The sequence below is a fragment of the Oncorhynchus clarkii genome, chromosome 17 (assembly GCF_045791955.1).
Source record: "Oncorhynchus clarkii lewisi isolate Uvic-CL-2024 chromosome 17, UVic_Ocla_1.0, whole genome shotgun sequence".
Classification (NCBI taxonomy): Eukaryota; Metazoa; Chordata; class Actinopteri; order Salmoniformes; family Salmonidae; genus Oncorhynchus; species Oncorhynchus clarkii.
The window spans coordinates 25,145,429-25,166,707 of record NC_092163.1 but is presented as its reverse complement, the minus strand read 5'-3'; the positions used below and the strand labels follow the sequence as shown (position 1 = coordinate 25,166,707).

General features: G+C 42.9%; 1 protein-coding gene and 1 long non-coding RNA gene across 3 annotated transcripts in view; both read left to right on the top strand.

Annotated features, from left to right (window-relative positions):
- The first annotated feature begins 402 nt into the window (after positions 1-402).
- Positions 403-1,176, top strand: LOC139369967 (uncharacterized). The gene is made up of 3 exons (XR_011627083.1): positions 403-517; positions 651-807; positions 1,090-1,176. It is a non-coding gene; the product is annotated as an uncharacterized lncRNA (long non-coding RNA).
- An 11,486-nt stretch (positions 1,177-12,662) lies between these two features.
- Positions 12,663-21,279, top strand: part of LOC139370603 (spectrin beta chain, non-erythrocytic 1-like) — an 86,240-nt gene continuing 77,623 nt past the window's right edge. For both annotated transcript variants that reach the window (XM_071110189.1, XM_071110191.1), the window contains exon 1: positions 12,663-12,763. The gene's annotated coding sequence lies outside the window, so the exon portion shown is untranslated. The remainder of the gene's footprint in view (positions 12,764-21,279) is intronic.

Here is a 21,279-nt window from a genome sequence, read left to right as displayed (position 1 = left end):
GAGTAGATATTGATTCAATAAACGTTCTTCGTAATCATTATGTGCACACTTACAAGTAATCCACGAGGTATTTTAATGACTATTTTAATTATTTTAAATTCGTGTTTGTCGTTTATAAACGTTTCTACGGCAGGCAATTATTTACAACCCAATGCTATACAGTTACATGTGAATTGTTTCTATCTGTTAGGCTATGTCCTATTGCAACAATGTGATTTGGAGGTTGGCCTATTTGCTGCCGTTTATTTGTTGTTGCAAACTTTAAGTAGATTGACTCTTTCCCTCTGTTTTTAGCTCAAATACATACAGGATATTTGATGAAAATATACCTGACAGATTGGACCCTGATAAAGTCTATAAAGTCCATTCATATGCTCAGAGAGATCCCAAGGAATATGATCAGCTTAAAATACACAATACCCCACAAATGTACAATGCCAAGTTCATAAGAACCAATGTCAGGTTCATGAATGCACCCATTTCTCACATGGAGACAGAGAGTACAATGGCTGAGCAGGTATGTTCCATGAAATGTTATTCATAATTGTAACCATTCTGCAATGACCAGTTTAGTTCCATGCCTGATAAATAAAATGTATTTACATTTCATTCCATGATAATTAATTTTCTCTCCATGAGACTTATAACAGTGTCACTGGTGGCCCAATACATCGTATCACGATGTGAGCACCCAGGCACCTTACAGAAAGGACAGCACTCAGAGACAAGACTACCAGGCCATTCAACAAACACACGCCCTGGTCAGACATGGGAGGAACAACAACAGAGTGCCTGCTTCAGGAATCGGTGAGCGCGTGTGTGTGCGTGTCTTGTGTGTGTGTTTGCGCAAGCACGTTCATGATTGTTTGTGTTATCCAATTAGGCCTCTATCTTTTACATTCACTTGCATTAGACTCAAATAAAGGCATTGATACTATGTCAGGTTGGCACTTAGGGTTGAAGGAGTGTATGGATTAGAACAAATAGATTTGTGTTGCTTAGTTGCATCTAAAAGGTGATCTGTGCAAGAAAAATGTAACTATTTAACTGCAGTGAGTGACATTTTACTACATGGCTTATGGTTCACAGTTCCCATGCTGAGCTCTATTGGTAGCCCAAAAGTGTTGCTCGAGCACATGTCTTTTATTCACCAATATGATTCAAGGAAATTACAGGACCAACCATACCAAGGAAGGGTAAGATTTATACAATTTCTCAGTAGAGTCATTTTTGCTGCTTTCTATCCTATGCAGCTAACATTTAATAAAGTCTTGTTCCTGGAAACTCATAGGGCAGGTTTCCAAGACACAGATTAAGCCTAGTCCTGACCATTCTCCATGGAGAATCTCCATTGAAAGCATTTTTTTTTTCATCCAGGACTAGGATGAATCTGTCTGTGAGATCAGCCCATGGGTTCAGTGTTAAATCATGTGTATTAGTTATGGCCTGGAATGTATAGTATTTTTCCAAAATCAAATGTAATATTGCAATGTTACAAATGTTATACTGTGAAGGTATTTTAATGAATTGATAATGCTATTATTTACATTCTCAGAATGTGATCCAAGAAATACAACAAAATGGGATTCAAAGCAAATTAATATTAGCCTTCAAACGTTCTCAAAACTTTCCTTTGCTCGATCGGGGCGTCAACTTTGGACAGCGTTTGAACCATGTGATGAACTCAACTCCCAGCCACAGCTGCATTCCCCCCTCCCTCCCTCCCTCCCTCCCTCCCTCCCTCCCTCCCTCCCTCCCTCCCTCCCTCCCTCCCTCCCTCCCTCCCTCCCTCCCCACCCTCTGCTTCCCCCCAGTTATGCTCATGTCTGTTTCCCCTTTCTCCAGCGACATGGAGCTTTAGTGTGGAGCGAGGCTGGGCCATGGTCTCCTGTCGGGGAGAGCACATACCTCAACTCCGAGGGGTCATGTTTGCCAGCGTTGCAGGGAGGAAGAGGGGGGAAAGAGGTAACCTCTCCCCAGCAGCAAGTTTTCAATGACGGCAGGATCCACTCCGGAAAGGCGGGCCCCAGCGCTAAAGGCACCAAGGCCATCGCCTGCCACTCACCGACCCATCCCTCCAGCCAGCTGTTTCACAGCTTCTATACTCCCATGACACATAGGGGAGGGGTTGAGGGAGGGTTTGAGGGCATCTCCTCAGTCTCTGACAGGGCTGCGGAGGGTCGGAGAGCTATGCATGCGGACGGCGAGGGGACTGTCTTGCAAAGGCAGGGATCCAACAGTCAACAGGTGGAGATTCAAGCCCCAGCCCAAATTGCAGGCTCAGAGCCTAACAACTGATGGCACTGATGGCATTTTAACACTTTAGGGGCTGCCTTATGTAAAGATCTGAGTAGAAATCGGTTGCAATTGTGTTACATTTTTGGTCAAAAGTAAGATAAAGATTAAAATAATAAAAGGTTCAACCTGCAAAAGTAACTGCTGTTAAATGGTATTTTCAATTAAAGAAAAATACTGTATATGGTATGTACAACTGTATTCTAACAACCCAATTCTAACCCCAAATCAGGAGCCCTAAGCAAGATTTGGTTGAGTCCCCCCTCCCCACCTTGCAGCAAAACATTTTTTGTTGCTACCCTCTTGATGGCTGAGATTTTTTTTAAAGCAAATTTCCTGCAATCCTATACATTTTGCCATGGGGCGTAGATGAAATGTTGCAGTTTTAAAGCAAGTTTTCTGTAATTTTACACATTGCACCATGGGGTGGAGAGACATTCTTGCTGTTTTAAACCTAATTTCCTGCAATTCTACACATTTTGCCATGATTTATGCCATGTTAATATGATATTTGAGTGAGAATGCCTAACAAAATCAATGGGGCCCCACTGGAAATCAGAGCCTTGGGCACGTGCCCTGCATGCCCGGTCAGTATTCAGCTATGATTACTATAAGTTTAGATAGCTGGCTAGACTAACTACCAATTTTGTTTGTTTGTTGCTGATATGGCAAATTGAGTGATTGTCAGTGACTGACATAACAAGAGAAACGCTTCCAAAAGATGCACAACCAAATTTAAAAATGGCACCTAGTGTATTCTACTATTCCCTGACTGAGTTCCTAAAAACATTGGAGCTCAAAAATGTTGGGTTGAGGGCCCCCTTTTTAATTTTGTTTTAATTTCACCTTTATTTAACCAGGTAGGCTAGTTGAGAACAAGTTCTCATTTGCAACTGCGACCTGGCCAAGATAAAGCATAGCAGTGTGAACAGACAACACAGGAGTAACACATGGAGTAAACAATTAACAAGTCAATAACACAGTAGAAAAAAAGAGTCTATATACATTGTGTGCAAAAGGCATGAGGAGGTAGGCGAATAATTACAATTTTGCAGATTAACACTGGAGTGATAAATGATCAGATGGTCATGTACAGGTAGAGATATTGGTGTGCAAAAGAGCAGAAAAGTAAATAAATAAAAACAGTATGGGGATGAGGTAGGTAAAAATGGGTGGGCTATTTACCGATAGACTATGTACAGCTGCAGCGATCAGTTAGCTGCTCAGATAAATCAAATCAAATCAAATCAAATGTATTTATATAGCCCTTCGTACATCAGCTGATATCTCAGAGTGCTGTACAGAAACCCAGCCTAAAACCCCAAACAGCAAGCAATGCAGGTGTAGAAGCACGGTGGCTAGGAAAAACTCCCTAGAAAGGCCAAAACCTAGAGAGGAACAAGGCTATGTGGGGTGGCCAGTCCTCTTCTGGCTGTGCCGGGTGGAGATTATAACAGAACATGGCCAAGATGTTCAAATGTTCATAAATGACCAGCATGGTCGAATAATAATAAGGCAGAACAGTTGAAACTGGAGCAGCAGCACAGTCAGGTGGACTGGGGACAGCAAGGAGTCATCATGTCAGGTATTCCTGGGGCATGGTCCTAGGGCTCAGGTCCTCCGAGAGAGAGAAAGAAAGAGAGAATTAGAGAGAGTATATGTGGGATGGCCAGTCCTCTTCTGGCTGTGCCGGGTGGAGATTATAACAGAACATGGCCAAGATGTTCAAATGTTCATAAATGACCAGCATGGTCGAATAATAATAAGGCAGAACAGTTGAAACTGGAGCAGCAGCACGGCCAGGTGGACTGGGGACAGCAAGGAGTCATCATGTCAGGTAGTCCTGGGGCATGGTCCTAGGGCTCAGGTCCTCCGAGAGAGAGAGAAAGAGAGAAGGAGAGAATTAGAGAACGCACACTTAGATTCACACAGGACACCGAATAGGACAGGAGAAGTACTCCAGATATAACAAACTGACCCTAGCCCCCCGACACATAAACTACTGCAGCATAAATACTGGAGGCTGAGACAGGAGGGGTCAGGAGACACTGTGGCCCCATCCGAGGACACCCCCGGACAGGGCCAAACAGGAAGGATATAACCCCACCCACTTTGCCAAAGCACAGCCCCCACACCACTAGAGGGATATCTTCAACCACCAACTTACCATCCTGAGACAAGGCTGAGTATAGCCCACAAAGAGGGGGGGTGGAGGGCAACCCAGACAGGATGACCACATCAGTGAATCAACCCACTCAGGTGACGCACCCCCTCCAGATAGCAGATGTTTGAAGTTGGTGAGGGAGATAAAAGTCTCCAACTTCAGCAATTTTTGCAATTCGTTCCAGTCACAGGCAGCAGAGAACTGGAACGAAAGGCGGCCAAATGAGGTGTTGGCTTTAGGGATGATCAGTGAGATACACCTGCTGGAGTGCGTGCTACGGGTGGGTGTTGCCATCGTGACCAGTGAACTGAGATAAGGCGGAGCTTTACCTAGCATGGACTTGTAGATGACCTGGAGCCAGTGGGTCTGGCGACGAACAAAATTGTTCTCCATCCAGGGGCGTTGCAATGCCTGGGCCTCTCAACATGTGTGTGTCTGGGGGTAATGGCCTAGTGGCTGGTGGCCCTAAGCGACCGCTGATGTCGTTTATGCCTGAGCCGGCACTATCCAAAATATAAGGTTGTTTTACTTAAGAATGTTTGGCTGAAAAACTAATTAAAATTGTGACTATTGTGGCTATAGATTGTGACTGATGTACTGGAGTGTTAACATGAACAGACTATATTTATAACGTTTAGCAAATTGAATATACTTTGCCAGCACACGATTTTTGAAAAAAAAGAGCATGTTGAAACCATAGAATACAGTTTTTGTGAGCTATCTAATCGCTTTTCATAGTCCTTATGATGAAGCCCACACCAGTTTTCTGCATTTAGATAGAATAGTGGATCTGCGTCAGGTGATGGATCTATATCAGGTTTCAGTACAACTGTGTAGAATAAAAGAATAGAGGAATAGTTATTTTATTGTATATTTGGTTAGATGGGTAATAATATACCCTTTTCCCATTACCCCCAGACACACACATGTTGAGAGGCCCAGGCATTGCAGCGCCCCTGGATGGAGAACAATTTTCTTCTCCAAGTGCTTTGCTCAAGGGCACAACGTTAGTGGTTTGTACCTGGGATTAGAGATCAGCAGCCCCCCAGCTACAAGATCAGTTCCCAGTTCCCATTTATATTAATGCTCATCTTTACCCTAAAGTGCAGTGCCTTCAGAAAGTATTCACACCCCTTTACCCTTTCCACATCTTGTTGTGTTACAGCCTGAATAAAAACTTGGATTCAATCGAGATTTCACTGATCTACACATAATACCCCATAATGTCAAAGGGGAATTTATATATTTTCTAAATTAATAAAAAAATATATACCTGAAATAAGTAGTCAGCCCCTTTGTCATGGCAAGCCTAAATAATGTCAGTAGTAAAAATGTGCTTAACAAATTGCATAATAAGTTGTATGGACTCATTCCATGTTCATATCTGTACCCCACACATACAATTATCTGTAAGGTCTCTCAATGTTCAATGCCTCCCAAAGAAAGACACCAATTGGTAGATGTGTAAAAATAGAAAAAGCAGATGCTGAACATCCCTTTGAGCATGGTGAAGTTATGAATCACACTTTGGATGGTGTACATCCTAACTCAGTTGCCGGAGAGGAAAGAAACCGCTCAGGGATATTAAAACAGTTACAGAGTTTAACGGTTGTGAAATGAGAAAACTGAGGATGGATCAACAACGAAGTTACTCCACAATGCTAATCTAAATGACAGAGTGAAAAGAAGGAAGCCTGTAAAAATAACAATATTCCAAAACATGCATCCTGTTTGCAACAAGGCACTTAAGTAATACTGCAAAATACTGTATGTGACAAAGAAATACACTTCTCACTGCCTTCCTGAAGACAAACAATGTATACGAAATGCTTCAGTCTGGTTTTAGACCCCATCATAGCACTGAGACTGCACTTGTGAAGGTGGTAAATGACCTTTAAATGGCATCAGACCGAGGCTTTGCATCTGTCCTCGTGCTCCTAGACCTTAGTGCTGCTTTTGATACCATCGATCACCACATTCTTTTGGAGAGATTGGAAACCCAAATTGGTCTACACGGACAAGTTCTGGCCTTGTTTAGATCTTATCTGTCGGAAAGATATCAGTTTGTCTCTGTGAATGGTTTGTCCTCTGACAAATCAACTGTACATTTCGGTGTTCCTCAAGGTTCCGTTTTAGGACCACTATTGTTTTAACTATATATTTTACCTCTTGGGGATGTCATTCGAAAACATAATGTTAACTTTCACTGCTATGCGGATGACACACAGCTGTACATTTCAATGAAACATGGTGAAGCCCCAAAAGCCTGTGTTTCAGACATAAGGAAGTGGATGGCTGCAAACTTTCTACTTTTAAACTCGGACAAAACAGAGATGCTTGTTCTAGGTCCCAAGAAACAAAGAGATCTTCTGTTGAATCTGACAATTAATCTTAATGGTTGTACAGTCGTCTCAAATAAAACTGTGAAGGACCTCGGCGTTACTCTGGACCCTGATCTCTCTTTTGACGAACATATCAAGACTGTTTCAAGGACAGCTTTTTTCCATCTACGTAACATTGCAAAAATCTGAAACTTTCTGTCCAAAAATTATGCAGAAAAATTAATCCATGCTTTTCTTACTTCTAGGCTAGACTACTGCAATGCTCTACTTTCCGGCTACCCGGATAAAGCACTAAATGAACTTCAGTTAGTGCTAAATACGGCTGCTAGAATCCTGACTAGAACCAAAAAATGTGATCATATTACTCCAGTGCTAGCCTCCCTACACCGTCTTCCTGTCAAGGCAAGGGCTGATTTCAAGGTTTTACTGCTAACCTACAAAGCATTACCTACCTATCTCTCTGATTTGGTCCTGCCGTACATACCTACACGTACGCTACGGTCACAAGACGCAGGCCTCCTAATTGTCCCTAGAATTTCTAAGCAAACAGCTGGAGGCAGGGCTTTCTCCTATAGAGCTCAATTTTTATGGAATGGTCTGCCTACCCATGTGAGAGACGCAAACTCGGTCTCAAACTTTAAGTCTTTACTGAAGACTCATCTCTTCAGTGGGTCATATGATTGAGTGTAGTCTGGCCCAGGAGTGTGAAGGTGAACGGAAAGGCTCTGGAGCAACGAACCGGCCTTGCTGTCTCTGCCTGGCCGGGTCCCCTCTTTCCACTGGGATTCTCTGCCTCTAACCCTATTACAGGGGCTGAGTCACTGGCTTACTGGTGCTCTTTCATGCCGTCCCTAGGAGGGATGTGCCACTTGAGTGGGTTGAGTCACTGATGTGATCTTCCTGTCTGGGTTGGCGCCCCCCCCTTGGGTTGTGCCGTGGCGGAGATCTTTGTGGGCTATACTCGGCCTTGTCTCAGGATGGTAAGTTGGTGGTTGAAGATATCCCTCTAGTGGTGTGGGGGCTGTGCTTTGGCAAAGTGGGTGGGGTTATAGCTTTCCTGTTTGTCCCTGTCCGGGGGTATCATCGGATGGGGCCACAGTGTCTCCTGACCCCTCCTGTCTCAGCCTCCAGTATTTATGCTGCAGTAGTTTATGTGTCGGGGGGCTAGGGTCAGTTTGTTATATCTGGAGTACTTCTCCTGTCTTATCTGGTGTCCTGTGTGAATTTAAGTATGCTCTCTCTAATTATCTCTTTCTGTCTTTCTTTCTCTCTGAGGACCTGAGCCCTAGGACCATGCCTCAGGACTACCTGGCATGATGACTCCTTGCTGTCCCCAGTCCACCGGGCCATGCTGTTGCTCCAGTTTCAACTGTTCTGCCTGCGGCTATGGAATCCTGACCTGTTCACTGGACGTTCTACCTGTCCCAGACCTGCTGTTTTCAACTCTCTAGAGACAGCAGGGATGGTAGAGATACTCTTAATGATCGGCTATGAAAAGCTAACTGACATTTACTCTTGAGGTGCTGACTTGCTGCACCCTCGACAACTACTGTGATTATTATTATTTGACCATGCTGGTCATTTATGAACATTTGAACATCTTGGCCATGTTCTGTTATAATCTCCACCCGGCACAGCCAGAAGAGGTCTGGCCTCCCCTCATAGCCTGTTTCCTCTCTAGGTTTCTTCCTAGGTTTTGGCCTTTCTAGGGAGTTTTTCCTAGTCACCGTGCTTCTACACCTGCATTGCTTGCTGTTTGGGGTTTTAGGCTGGGTTTCTGTACAGCACTTTGAGATATCAGCTGATGTACGAAGGGCTATATAAATACATTTGATTTGATTAGATTCGATTTTTGGCCTGAGTACTAAGTGTTATATTTAGGGCAATTCCATCACAACACATCACTGGTGGTGGCTGATTCATGTTATGGGTATGCTTGTCATTGGCAAGGACTGTAAGATTGCGCAGAAGAAGAAGGCAGACGTTTTACGTGCCCGCAAACGATTGTGTTTTTTTTTCTGTTTATTTGCGTTGGTTATTTTGTACATAATGTTGCTGCTACCGTCTCTTATGACCGAAAATAACTTCTGGACAACAGGACTGCGATTACTCACCACGGACTGGCAGAATCATTATTTTCTTTTAATGAGTCTGACGAGCCTCACAAACGATATACTGCTTTCTTGGGAACAGGCCCAGATCCCTATGATTTGCGTGAAGAGGAGGCGGAGAAAAAGGGGTCGGCGGGCGGGCTACCTTCTGAGAATTAGTAGGCGATCGAATAAACCCCCACTTCCTTCCATTCCGCTAGCAAACATGCAATCTTTGGACAATAAAATAGATGACCAACGCGGAAGATTGAACTACCAACGGGACATTCAAAACTGTAATATCTTATACTTCACAGAGACGTGGGTGAACGATGACACTATCAGCATACAGCTGGCTGGTTATACGCTGCACCGGCAGGATAGAACAGCTGTGTCTGGTAAGACAAGGAGCGGCGGACTATGTATTTTTGTAAAATACAGCTGGTTCACGATATCTAAGGAAGTCTCGAGCTATTGCTCGCTTGAGGTAGAGTATCTCATGATAAACTGTAGACCACACTACCTACCTAGAGAGTTTTCATCTGTATTTTTCGCAGCTGTTTTACATCCCACCACAGTCAGAGGCTGGCACTAAGACAGCATTGAATGAGCTGTATTCCACCATAAGCAAACAAGAAAACCCTCACCCAGAGGTGGAACTTAAATTTCTATCAGCATGTTAAATGTGCAACCAGAGGGAAAAAAACTCTGAACCACCTTTACTTCACACACAGAGATGCATACAAAGCTCTCCCTCACCTTCCATTTGGCAAATCTGACCATAATTCTATCCTCCTGATTCCTGCTTACAAGCAAAAATTAAAGCAGGAAGCACCAGTGACAAGATCAATAAAAAAGTGGTCAGATGAAGCAGATGCTAAGCTACAGGACTGTTTTGCTAGCACAGACTGGAATATGTTCTGTGATTCCTCCGATAGCACTGAGGAGGATACCACATCAGTCATGGGCTTCATCAATAAGTGCATTGATGACGTCGTCCCCACAGTAACTGTACGTACATATCCAAATCAGAAGCCATGGTTTACAGGCAACATCGGCACTGAGCTAAAGGCTAGAGTTACCGCTTTCAAGGAGCGGGACTCTAACCCAGAAGCTTATAAGAAATCCTGCTATGCCCCCCGACGCACCATCAAACAGGCAAAGCATCAATACAGGACTAAGATTGAATCGTACTACACCGATTCCGAAGCTCGTCGGATGTGGCAGGGCTTGCAAACCATTACAGACTACAAAGGGAAGCACAGCTGAGAGGAGCCCAGTGACATGAACATACCAGACGAGCTAAACTACTTCTATGCTTGCTTCGAGGCAAATAACATTGAAAAACGCATGAGAGCACCAGCTGTTCTGGAAGACTGTGTGATCACATTCTCCGCAGCCGATGTGAAACAGATCAACATTCACAAGGCCGCAGGGCCAGACTATTTACCAGGATTTGTACTCCGAGCATGTGCTGACCAACTGGCAAGTGTCTTCACTGACATTTTCAACCTCTCCCTGTCCGAGTCTGTAATACCAACCTGTTTTAAGCAGACCACAATAGTGCCTGTGCCCAAGAACACCAAGGTAACCTGCCTAAACAACTACCGACCCGTAGCACTCACGTCTGTAGCCATGAACTGTTTCGAAAGGCTGGTCATCGCTTACATCACCACCATTATCCCAGAAACCCTAGACCCACTTCAATTTGCAAACCGCCCCAACAGATGCACAGATGATGCAATCTCTATTGCACTCCACACTGCCCTTTCCCAACTGGACAAAAGGAACACCTATGTGAGAATGCTATTCATTGACTACAGCTCAACACCATAGTGCCCTCAAAGCTCATCAATAAGCCAAGGACCCTGGGACTAAACACCTCCCTCTGCAATTGGATCCTGGACTTCCTGACGGGCCGCCCCCAGGTGGTAAGGGTAGGTAACAACACATCTGCCACACTGATCCTAAACACAGGGGCCCCTCAGGGGTGCGTGCTCAGTCCCCTCCTGTACTCCCTGTTCACTCATGACTGCACAGCCAGGCATGACTCCAACACCATCATTAAGTTTGCAGACAACACAACAGTGGTAGGCCTGATCAACGACAATGATGACACAGCCTATAGGGAGGAGGTCAGAGACCTGGCCGTGTGGTTCCAGGAAAACAACCTCTCCCTCCACCTTATCAAGACAAAGGAGATGACTAATCAAGAGCATGCTGACTGGTTGCATCACTGCCTGATATGGCAACTGCTCGGCCTCCGACTGCAAGGCACTACAGAGGGTAGTGCGAATGGCTCAGTACATCATTGGAGCCAAGCTTCCTATCATCCAGCCCCTCTATACCAGGCGGTGTCAGAGTAAGGCCCTAAGAATTGTCCGAGACTCCAGCCACCCTAGTCATAGACTGTTCTCTCTGCTACCGCACGGCAAGCGGTACCGGAGTGCCAATTCTAGGTCCAAGAAGCTTCTAAACTACTTCTACCCCCAAGCCATAAGACTCCTGAATACCTCATCAAATGGCTACCCAGACAACTTCTGCTCTTTACTTGTTACTTTTATTTCTTATTCTTATCCATATTTGTATTAACTGCATTGTTGGTTAGGGGCTTGTAAGTAAGTGTTTCACTGTAAGGTGAACCTGTTGTATTTGGCACATGTGACTAATAAAATGTGATTTGATTTTTTTTTTTAAATGTCATTCAAATTTTGCAGAGGCAAAATCCTAGAGGAAAACTTGGTTGAATTTCCTTTCCAACAGACTGAGGTAACCTAGTGGTTAGTGTGTTGTGCCTGTAACCAAAAGGTTGCTAGATCAAATCCCTGAGCTGACAAGGTAAAAATCTGTCATTCTGGCCTTGAACAAGGCAGTTAACCCACTGTTCCTAGGCAGTCATTGTAAATAAGAATTTGTTCTTAACTGACATAAATAAAAATGAAGACACTGGAAGATGAAATCATTGTTCAGCAGGACACTAACCTAAAACACAAGGCCAAAGCTACACTGGAGTTGCTTACCAAGATGACATTGTGTTATAGTTTTGACTTGAAAATCTATGTCAAGACTTGAAAATGTCTAAAAACATGTTTGCACTTTGTGATTATGGGATATTGTGTATAGATGGGTGAGAGAAAAAAATTATTGAATCCATTTTGAATTCAAGCTGTAACACAACAACATTGGGAATAAGTCAAGGGGTATGAATGCTTTCTGAAGGCACTGTAGATCAGAGGTCCTTCTGAAGATCCATTATGATGTCCTGTGTATGACTGCAATGCATTATTGATAAGCGTGCACAATGGATGAACAAGATGAGGGCCAGTCAGAATCATGACACACCCTGTCCTTTTACAAGCAATGAATGAAAGAGAATATTACAAATTAACTTTTCACATGTACAATTGAGGTGTAGAAAATGTGTTGTACTGTAAATATGACTCACAGATGTAATTATCTTCGATAGCCTCAGTGTCTTTAGGGCCTGCGGTCTTACATTAAAACTGGAAATGACACATCTTAAAGCCACAAAGTGACACACATTTAGTGTACAGAAGGAACATTTTCTAACTAAAGGACATATATGTTGATGTAGGCTAAACTATGCAATATATATATATATTTTTTTAACATAATCGATATCAAATATAGCTTATTTTTTTAATGGTTTTTAATGGTGTCCTCGGCGATAGGTTTACTTCGCTCTCTATAATCCCCGCCCCTTCGAAATTCAGTGCAGCACTACAGTTTTTGCTGGATTTGGGGGCGGCAGTGCGGATTCTCCCAGTCACTCCCAGCTCTTGTTGCCCAGCCTCTCGTTTGCCCGTTGCGGACTCTCAAGGAGGTGAAGTTCGTTCCTTATTATTTGATTGGTAAGTCAAATAAATGTGTTATTTCAAACAGACGAGTTTATCTCATCACATTGCCAGTTGTGTTGTAATTTTTGCCGAGGTTAGACAGTTTCCGTTACACAGATTGGCTACAAAGCAAATAGGTTACCTAAACTTACTGGGAGATGATGGAAAAATTTGAAATCAAGCAAATATGAAATCGTGACTCACGTATGTAGGCATACGATTTAAACTATGTTTTGTCGGTCCTTGTTTTTTTTCATAGGCCTGCGCAATTAACACCATTAGACATGTTGATGTTGGTGGCCTACTGTTCATATCAGAAATACCTTTATTTAAAGGCATATTTTAAACATTATGCGCAATTTTGATTATATTTCATTTGTATAGTGTATGATATCGATTTCCATGGTGTTCTGTGACTTCCATTATGGGTGGAATAACGGTAGAGTAGAATGGATGCAAACAGGCGTGGTCGTGCGGATCTGTGGCGCTGCGCGGAAGGTAGCCCAGGGTGATGCTGCGAGGGCAATGATTTAGCACGTTTGTTTATTCTGTACAGTTCGAAAGACAGGCTAACTGTGGCATTAACATTATGTTTGAGTTAGGTTGTACACAATAACAAAAAATCCCCCCATTTTATGGTCCTTGGTTTACGTGGTGCGTAGTTGTTGATTGATGATTTTGGGTTATTGATATAGACAATATTACTCATTTTAGGTGAAGTGTATCGGTTGTTGAAATGGCCGCAGTAGGCTAATATTACGTTGGCAGCTACAATATTTAATTGCATGATGCGATGATGATACAGTAACTATCAAAACGTAAGTGGTCGGCTCCTCCTCAAAACATAACTTCAAAGACATGAAGCGTCACCTTCCTGGTTTTCTTTAGTATGTGCTAATGATCAAATACTTTACATGTATCTCGTCAACATGTCGTTTGTGTCTCCAAGACAGTTTTTATTTGGTGGACTGTAAATATTTGCGGTTGATGCTACATGCGGCCTTCTTGTCGTGATGCAGAGGACTCTTCAGCATAAAAACAGCCCAACGTTGCAGCACTAATGCGACCTGGTCGAGTCGAGTCCTCAATGTGCCAGTCACAGAAGGACTCAAACAACATTTAAAATGCGAGCAATGAGGGAGAAGAGTAGGTTATACAAAGGGATTTTACTGAGCAAAAAACTTGGGTTCTATAGTAGTGAAGCTATAGGCCTGGGCTACTGCAAGCATCTATTTTTCAAGCAACCACTCCACTCCATATAGCAATGAATGAAGTCAGTAACTTCCTAGTTCCAGTGGTGGCATGTTAGCATGGCCACACTGTGCTTACCTGATTGTCAGCCACAGTGGGAACTGAAGTTGTCAAATATCCACTGTGAAAAACAAAGGAAAACATGCACTGTTAAAGGTGGCATAGGATATAAAGGATTTTTAATAACCCTAAGACCTGTAATTTAATTACACTGTGGTTATTCTATGGGACTTCATATTACTGAATCAGTATTTTTTCTAAACAACACGGCTTGAGTGAAATGTTTGGTTCAAGTTATTTGGGGTTTTAATGGTTCTCCGGAAGTGTGTTTGATCAGGCTTTGCATGGCATAGTGGCAATTAAGTGTGGCACTCTAGTGCATTTTCCTATTAGGTTTTGCTTGATGGAGCAGGCTCTTTTCTTAAGACCATTTGCTGGATGCAGACCTAGTGTCTGCCTTCCCCACTCAGCCTTGTCTGAAAGGGCGGGGTCCCTTTGCAATGAGAAAATACTTCACAGTTTGTGAATGCAGAAAGACACAAGCACGCATGCACACACACAACCTATCCATCTGTCTAATATCACACACATGGACAAATGCAAGCACATACACACACATACACAAACACAAGATGCATTAAAGCATCTTTATAAGCTCTAAAACTTGTTGTTAGTTTAAAATTGGACCAACATTTGAATTAGTTTCCAACTTAGCCTTGTACACATACAGTGTGCAGTCACATGTGGAACGTTTGTGTCTCACTGAACCTATAATATGGGTGAAGATAGTGTAAAGGCCTTTAATCACTCAGGTTCCTACCAGCAGACACAGACAAAATAGTACATCAAAATATTACATCATATCTGGTTTCCAAATGATGTGTTCAGCCCTGCAAATTACAAGATGATGACATCACGGCATATCCTAAACCGACATATTTTCCAGTATCTTTAGGTTGTTCTTTTTGTCTTTTGTTTTTCTCAGTTTGCGTGTCCGTGCAGCTACACCAATGTTGTTGCATTAGCCTCTCATGTCAATTGAGTTCACTGTGTAGCAGGTGCATAAAACCAAGGCATCCCTTTCAATGAGTGTCATTTGTTCAGGGAGCAGTGGAACAATTATTTATATGTGCCCTGATGGTTTCACAATAAATACATCAGTTGTGTTAAGGAGAGATTATTTTCAGAGTTCTGTCTTGAATTGACCTTCAGGCTCAATTTTCCCCAAACTCTCCTTTACATTATATGCTCATCCAGTCAAATGACTGATAAAACAGTCACGCTCAAACTGCACAGATACTGCATGTCCCCTCCACTGTAAGCAAACGGCCATTTTACCCACTGGCCCTTTTTAACTACAAACTGCTTTTAAAATCTTCTACTTGTTCGAGATAGATAGTCCTGTCTTAGAGGCATCTTAAGAATCAATTATTAAAAAGACAATGGATGTCATGACATAAACTGATACCTGGTGTGTTTGGGGCTGTTATTCGAAATGGACACAACAGCATGTGTTATAGTGAAACAGGTGGTGGAGAGGCTGTTTTCTATCAGGGCAGGCGATGGTCAGTAAAAGAGGAGGGGAATGGGGGAGCGGAGGGATGGAGGGGGGGAAGGCTGGGGGACAGCTGCCACCACAGGGGTGACAGGTGAGGGCCGCTGTGTGTGTGTGTGTGTGTGTGTGTGTGTGTGTGTGTGTGTGTGTGGTTGTGCGCGTTCGTGCGGCTGGTAGCCTATCAGTAAAGAGCGTTGGGCCAGTAACTTAAAGGTCGCTGCTTTGAATATCTGAGCCGGTCAAAAATCGTCCGAAGTGCCCTTGAGCAAGGCACATAACTATAATTGCTCCTGTACGTCGCTCTGGATACAAGCGTTGACTAAAATGTAAAAGTAAAAAATAAATGGTTGGGTGATGGTGTATACATTGTTTTGGGAGTGGTCAGCCAACTGGACATGCTTGGGCCACCTCCCCCTCAGTAGGACTGTCAAACATCTCAGCCATGGCAAGCATGTTTCCACAGCTGTGTCTGTTAGGCTGAAAGGAATTGACGCTCTTATTTTAGGGACCAAAGACTGAGAATACATAGAGACTGAGCCATTTGTCTTGTAGCCTCCCCAGTGCCGTTTTTGTGTCTAAAATACCAGGCCATTTAAAAGGATGGAATTTCTTGAAATTAGTAGGAATAGTTTAGTCATTTTCATTGTGTTATTCAGTTCCATCTTTTCATCCATAAGGTGATATACTATGAGTATTTAGGAAACAACACTGAGTAGATTAAGGAAAATAGAACAAAACATACGCCAATGTTTGGACTGGGGCATAACTGAAGCCAAATAGTTGATAGCATACTGTACTCTCTGTTATCTAAGCCCAAACAGAACTAGCGGAAATGACAGACCCCTTGGGAGTGGGCGAGAACCATGCGCGGCAGCAGTAGCCCCAAATAGTTTTACTCTTTCCCAATTCTCCCCTGGATACTTGATACACATTTGTTTCCATGATTTGCCCCTAAGTGCCCTAACTCAATATCTGTCCTGTGAGGTAGAAGCACAGCAAAGACTGTGTTGGGTTGATGTTTTGTCCTTCCTAACCTGAATTGGGGCCTATAGCACCTTGAAAGCATTAGTAATACGTATTGTTTTTGGTAAGGATGAGTTACACAGCGACAAGCTTTCCTTGCATTGCTGATACGGGCTCCCAGTTGTATTTTATTCAGATCACTTACTGTTTCGACACATTAGCCATTTACACAGCTGGCTTAGAACCAAGAGAACCAAAGGATTTCAGATGGAGTGTCCTGCCCAAGGGTGCACAGCTGGGCACACCGAGATTTCACTCCTATGACTGACCCTGCAGTAAGAAGTTGTCTTGAATGTTGGCTGTATGATTCATATACATAATGAAATAATATAATCAATCAATCTCATTTGGTAGCAGTGCTCATCTAGAACCAAATAGTGAGTGATGTGTCTAACTCTTGTTCAACTTTAGCTCATTTGCAATGGATTGTCATGTCATTCAACATGTAGATTTGCAACTGGGCTAGTCTCTTGGAAAGGGAGAAGTGTCTTTTTTTGTGCTTTAATTTGTGCCACGGCTGTAATGACATTATGCCGTCCTTTGTTTGTCGTGGTCTATCTCTTGTTCAACGGCGTTAGTGCATGTTCTAAAAGCACTAACGCCCTGGACCAGCGCTATCCATGGTCTATCATTCTTGGCTGGAGGGGAAAGTTGTTGAAGAGTCTCTGGAAAAGATGAGGTAATTCTAAGAGGATGCATTTCCCGGGTCATGAACCTCCTCTCACTTGTGTGCCCCCATTTCCCACATCTCTGTGCCACGAAAGCAGGAAATCATAACCTGGTTCCACTGGTGCAGTTTCCATGTCATGTGGCTTGTTGCCACTACACAGCTGAAGGGCAGCATCCATCTTGGCTCCCTATACTCTCTCAAGCAATTTCAATACCAGCCACATTTAGCGTATGATTCATGTGTGAATAGATAATCCTTGATTCCCTACAGTTTTGACTAAGCCAAACAGGTAGTCATTTATAGAACTTAGTTAGACATTTAATTCCACCTGTTGCATAAAGCTGTCATGGGGCGCGTTCAGACGGAAATGTTCTATCCTCCAAATACATATTTAGCATACTGTTTTTCTATGGGGGTTGACGGACAACGGAAAGATTTTTTCTTACGTAGGTCAGAACTTTAAATGAGGTTGAAGTTCTAACGGATAGATGCTTAATTCGTTGTTTGCACGAAGTCATGCAAACAAGAATATTTGGCGGAAGACACACAAAAGGTTAAATGAAATGCACAGTATCCTCACCTCCCAGCTTAGTAAGTGAGTAAGCCTTGTCTGAGCCAGAACGGCCCATAGGGGCAGGAGCCTTCCTCCTGTTTCTACTGCGTGAGGCAGCTTGATGTACAGGTACACCTGCTGGACAGGATGCTAGTCTGTCGCAAGGCTTTACCCCCAATCTATCTTGTTAAAGAAATAGTTCACACACAGAGGATTTTATCTACTTCCCCAGAGTGAGATCAACTCGTGGATACTGTTTTTATGTATCTGCGTCCAGTATCTGCGTCCAGTATGAAAGAAGTTAGTGATAGTTTGCTAGCTGTTCCTGTAGACTTTTCCAGTCATTGTGCTAATGCTAGTTAGCAATTGAGGAAATGCTAGTTAGCAACTTCCTTCGAACTGCACGCAGATACATCTCATTGCAAAAATCACAGACTATCCCTTTAATGCTGAGTGCCAAGCAGAAAGGCATTAGGTCCCATGTTTAGTTTTTGGTATGACTCGACCAAGGATTGAATCCCCAACCAATCTTGGTGCAGACAATCTAACCACAATCCAGTTAGGGATCAGATTATATAATTTGTGTGTAAAATGTGACGATGTATACTTATCACCTAATTAAAGTATTGGTAACAAACCAACGTTATCAGCCATCTGTTTCTGGCCCCGGCCTTAGACCTCTCTCTGGAATGTGGCTATCACCTCCTCTGGCCAATAATACAACCCAGAGGAAGATGGTGATGCTCTCTCGCTGGTCTCTTCCCACACCACTATCTGATCTCAGTGGTTCTCTACTCTTATAGGGATAAGTGGTACATATTGTTTCATTCCACTGGCTGATAAAGATATAATGTGTTACACCCAGGAGTGTTTTCTTTTTCAGTAAATCTTTGATCTTTGTTTTCATTTCATTTAATGGGAAATTTACTTTTTGGGGTAATACTGTATTTGGCATTTGTATTTCATTTTTAGATAATTACCATTTTAGCAGGTTGTTTGTATGCAAATATAAATACAAGTCAACAGTAAAATAAAGCAGAACCCATTATTCTTGTATCTGTTTTGTTACTGAGATACAGTGTATTCGGAAAGTATTCCGACACCTTTCTTTTCACACATTTTGTTACGTTATAGCCTTAATCTAAAATGGATTCAATCGTTTTCTCAGTCATCAATCTACACAAAATACCGCATAATGACAAAGCAAAAACAGGTTTTCATCAAGGATCTCTCTATACTTTGATCCGTTCATCTTTCCCTCGATCTGGACTTGTCTCCCAGTCCCTGCCGCTGAAAAACATCCCCACAGCATGATGCTGCCACCACCATGCTTTACCATAGAGATGGTATTGGCCAGGTAATGAGCGGTGTCGGGTTTCCTCCGGACGTGACGCATGACATTCAGGCCAAAGAGTTCAATCTTGGTTTCATCAGACCAGAATCTTGTCCTTTAGGTGCCTTTTGGCAAACTCCAAGCAGGCTGTCATGTGCCTTTTACTGAGGAGTGGCTTCCATCTGGCCACTCTACCATAAAGGCCTGATTGGTGGAATGATGCACAGATGGTTGTTCTTCTGGCAGTTTCTCCCATCTCCACAGAGGAACTCTGGAGCTCTGTCAGAGTGACCATCAGGTTCTTGGTCACCTCCCTGACCAAGGCCCTTCGCCCCCAATTGCTCAGTTTGGCCGGGTGGCCAGCTCTAGGAAGAGTCTTGGTGGTTCCAATCTTCTTCCATTTAAGAATGATGGAGGCCACTGTGTTCTTGGGGTCCTTCAATGCTGCAGACATTTTTTGGTACCCTTCCCCAGATCTGTGCGTCGAAACAATCCTGTCTCAGAGCTCTACTGACAATTCCTTCAATCTCATGGCTTGGTTTTTGCTCTGACATGCACAGTCAACTGTGGGACCTTACATAGACAGGTGTGTGCCTTTCCAAATCATGACCAATCAATTCAATTTACCACAGGTGGACTCCAATCAAGTTGTAGAAACATCTACATCTATGATCAATGGAAACAGGATTCACCTGAGCTAAATTGCGAGTCTCATAGCAAATGGTCTGAATATTTATGTAAATAAAGTATTTCTAAAAACGTGTTTTCGCTTTGTTATTATGGGGTATTGTGTGTAGATTGATGAGGATTTAAACCATTTTTTTTTAGAATAAGGCTGTGATAAAATGTGGGAAAAGTGAAGGGGTCTGAATACTTTACGAATGCACTGTAGATGGGCCAGAAGAACAGGTTCATTCACTTGATTGAAGACCGTTAGGTTGGGGACATTTAAGTCAAATGCTTGCCACTTTAGGCAACAACTACATCTGTATTCTCACTTTGGGGCTCGTCTGCATGTGAAGAAAGACACATCCGTATCATAGCGTCTAGGACCAATGGAGAAAAAACAGCTAACATTTTCCAGAGGTTTTGTCTTCAGGAAATGAAGTCATAATTGTCTGGCATGTGTGACATTTTAAGCGCATGACATTGATGCATAAGAAAAGACAGAGTACTCATTACTGGCTGTCAGAGGCTGGTTTGTCTGATTAGATCACAGTAAGATACTTGCATCTCAATAGTCTACAGTGGCCTCCACACCTCTTCTCCTCTACTTTATCTGTACCAATCCAAAAGAGGACAGGTGAAGGCAATCTGGCTCAATCGTAGTAGATCATATGTTTGCATCTTGCCAGTTCTTTCTGATCAGTGCTGGGATGCAAGCAGCAGAGGATAATTTTAGACTCTGGAGATGCGTATAGATCAGGGGTGGGCAAATATGGCCCACAGGCCAGATCCGGTCTGCATGCCCATTCAATCAGGCCCATGGGAGGTTTGAGTGACGTTTTTTGAGATGGTGAAATTATTGTTTTGGGACTCCAGGCCACACTTGAATATTTAAAACTAGATAGGAAGTATGTAGAAATGATAATGGACCTATATATTTCAAATCAAATCAAATCAAATTTTATTTGTCACATACACATGGTTAGCAGATGTTAATGCGAGTGTAGCGAAATGCTTGTGCTTCTAGTTCCGACAATGCAGTAATAACAAGTAATCTAACTAACAATTCCAAAACTACTGTCTTGTACACAGTGTAAGGGGATAAAGAATATGTACATAAGGATATATGAATGAGTGATGGTACAGAGCAGCATAGGCAAGATACAGTAGATGGTATCGAGTACAGTATGTACAAATTAGATGAGTATGTAAACAAAGTGGCATAGTTTAAAGTGGCTAGTGATACATGTATTACATAAGGATACAGTCGATGATATAGAGTACAGTATATACGTATGCATATGAGATTTTCAAATAACTGCCCTTTTTCTGGGCCGCAAATTGATTTTAGCAAACAAATCTTTCCCCCAGAAAATCTATGTGGCCCACCGTTTATTATTTTCGTCCCGATGTGGCCCTCGAGCCAAAAAGTGTGCCCACCCCTGGTATAGACTGTGTCCTAATCCTTTCCTTGTATATA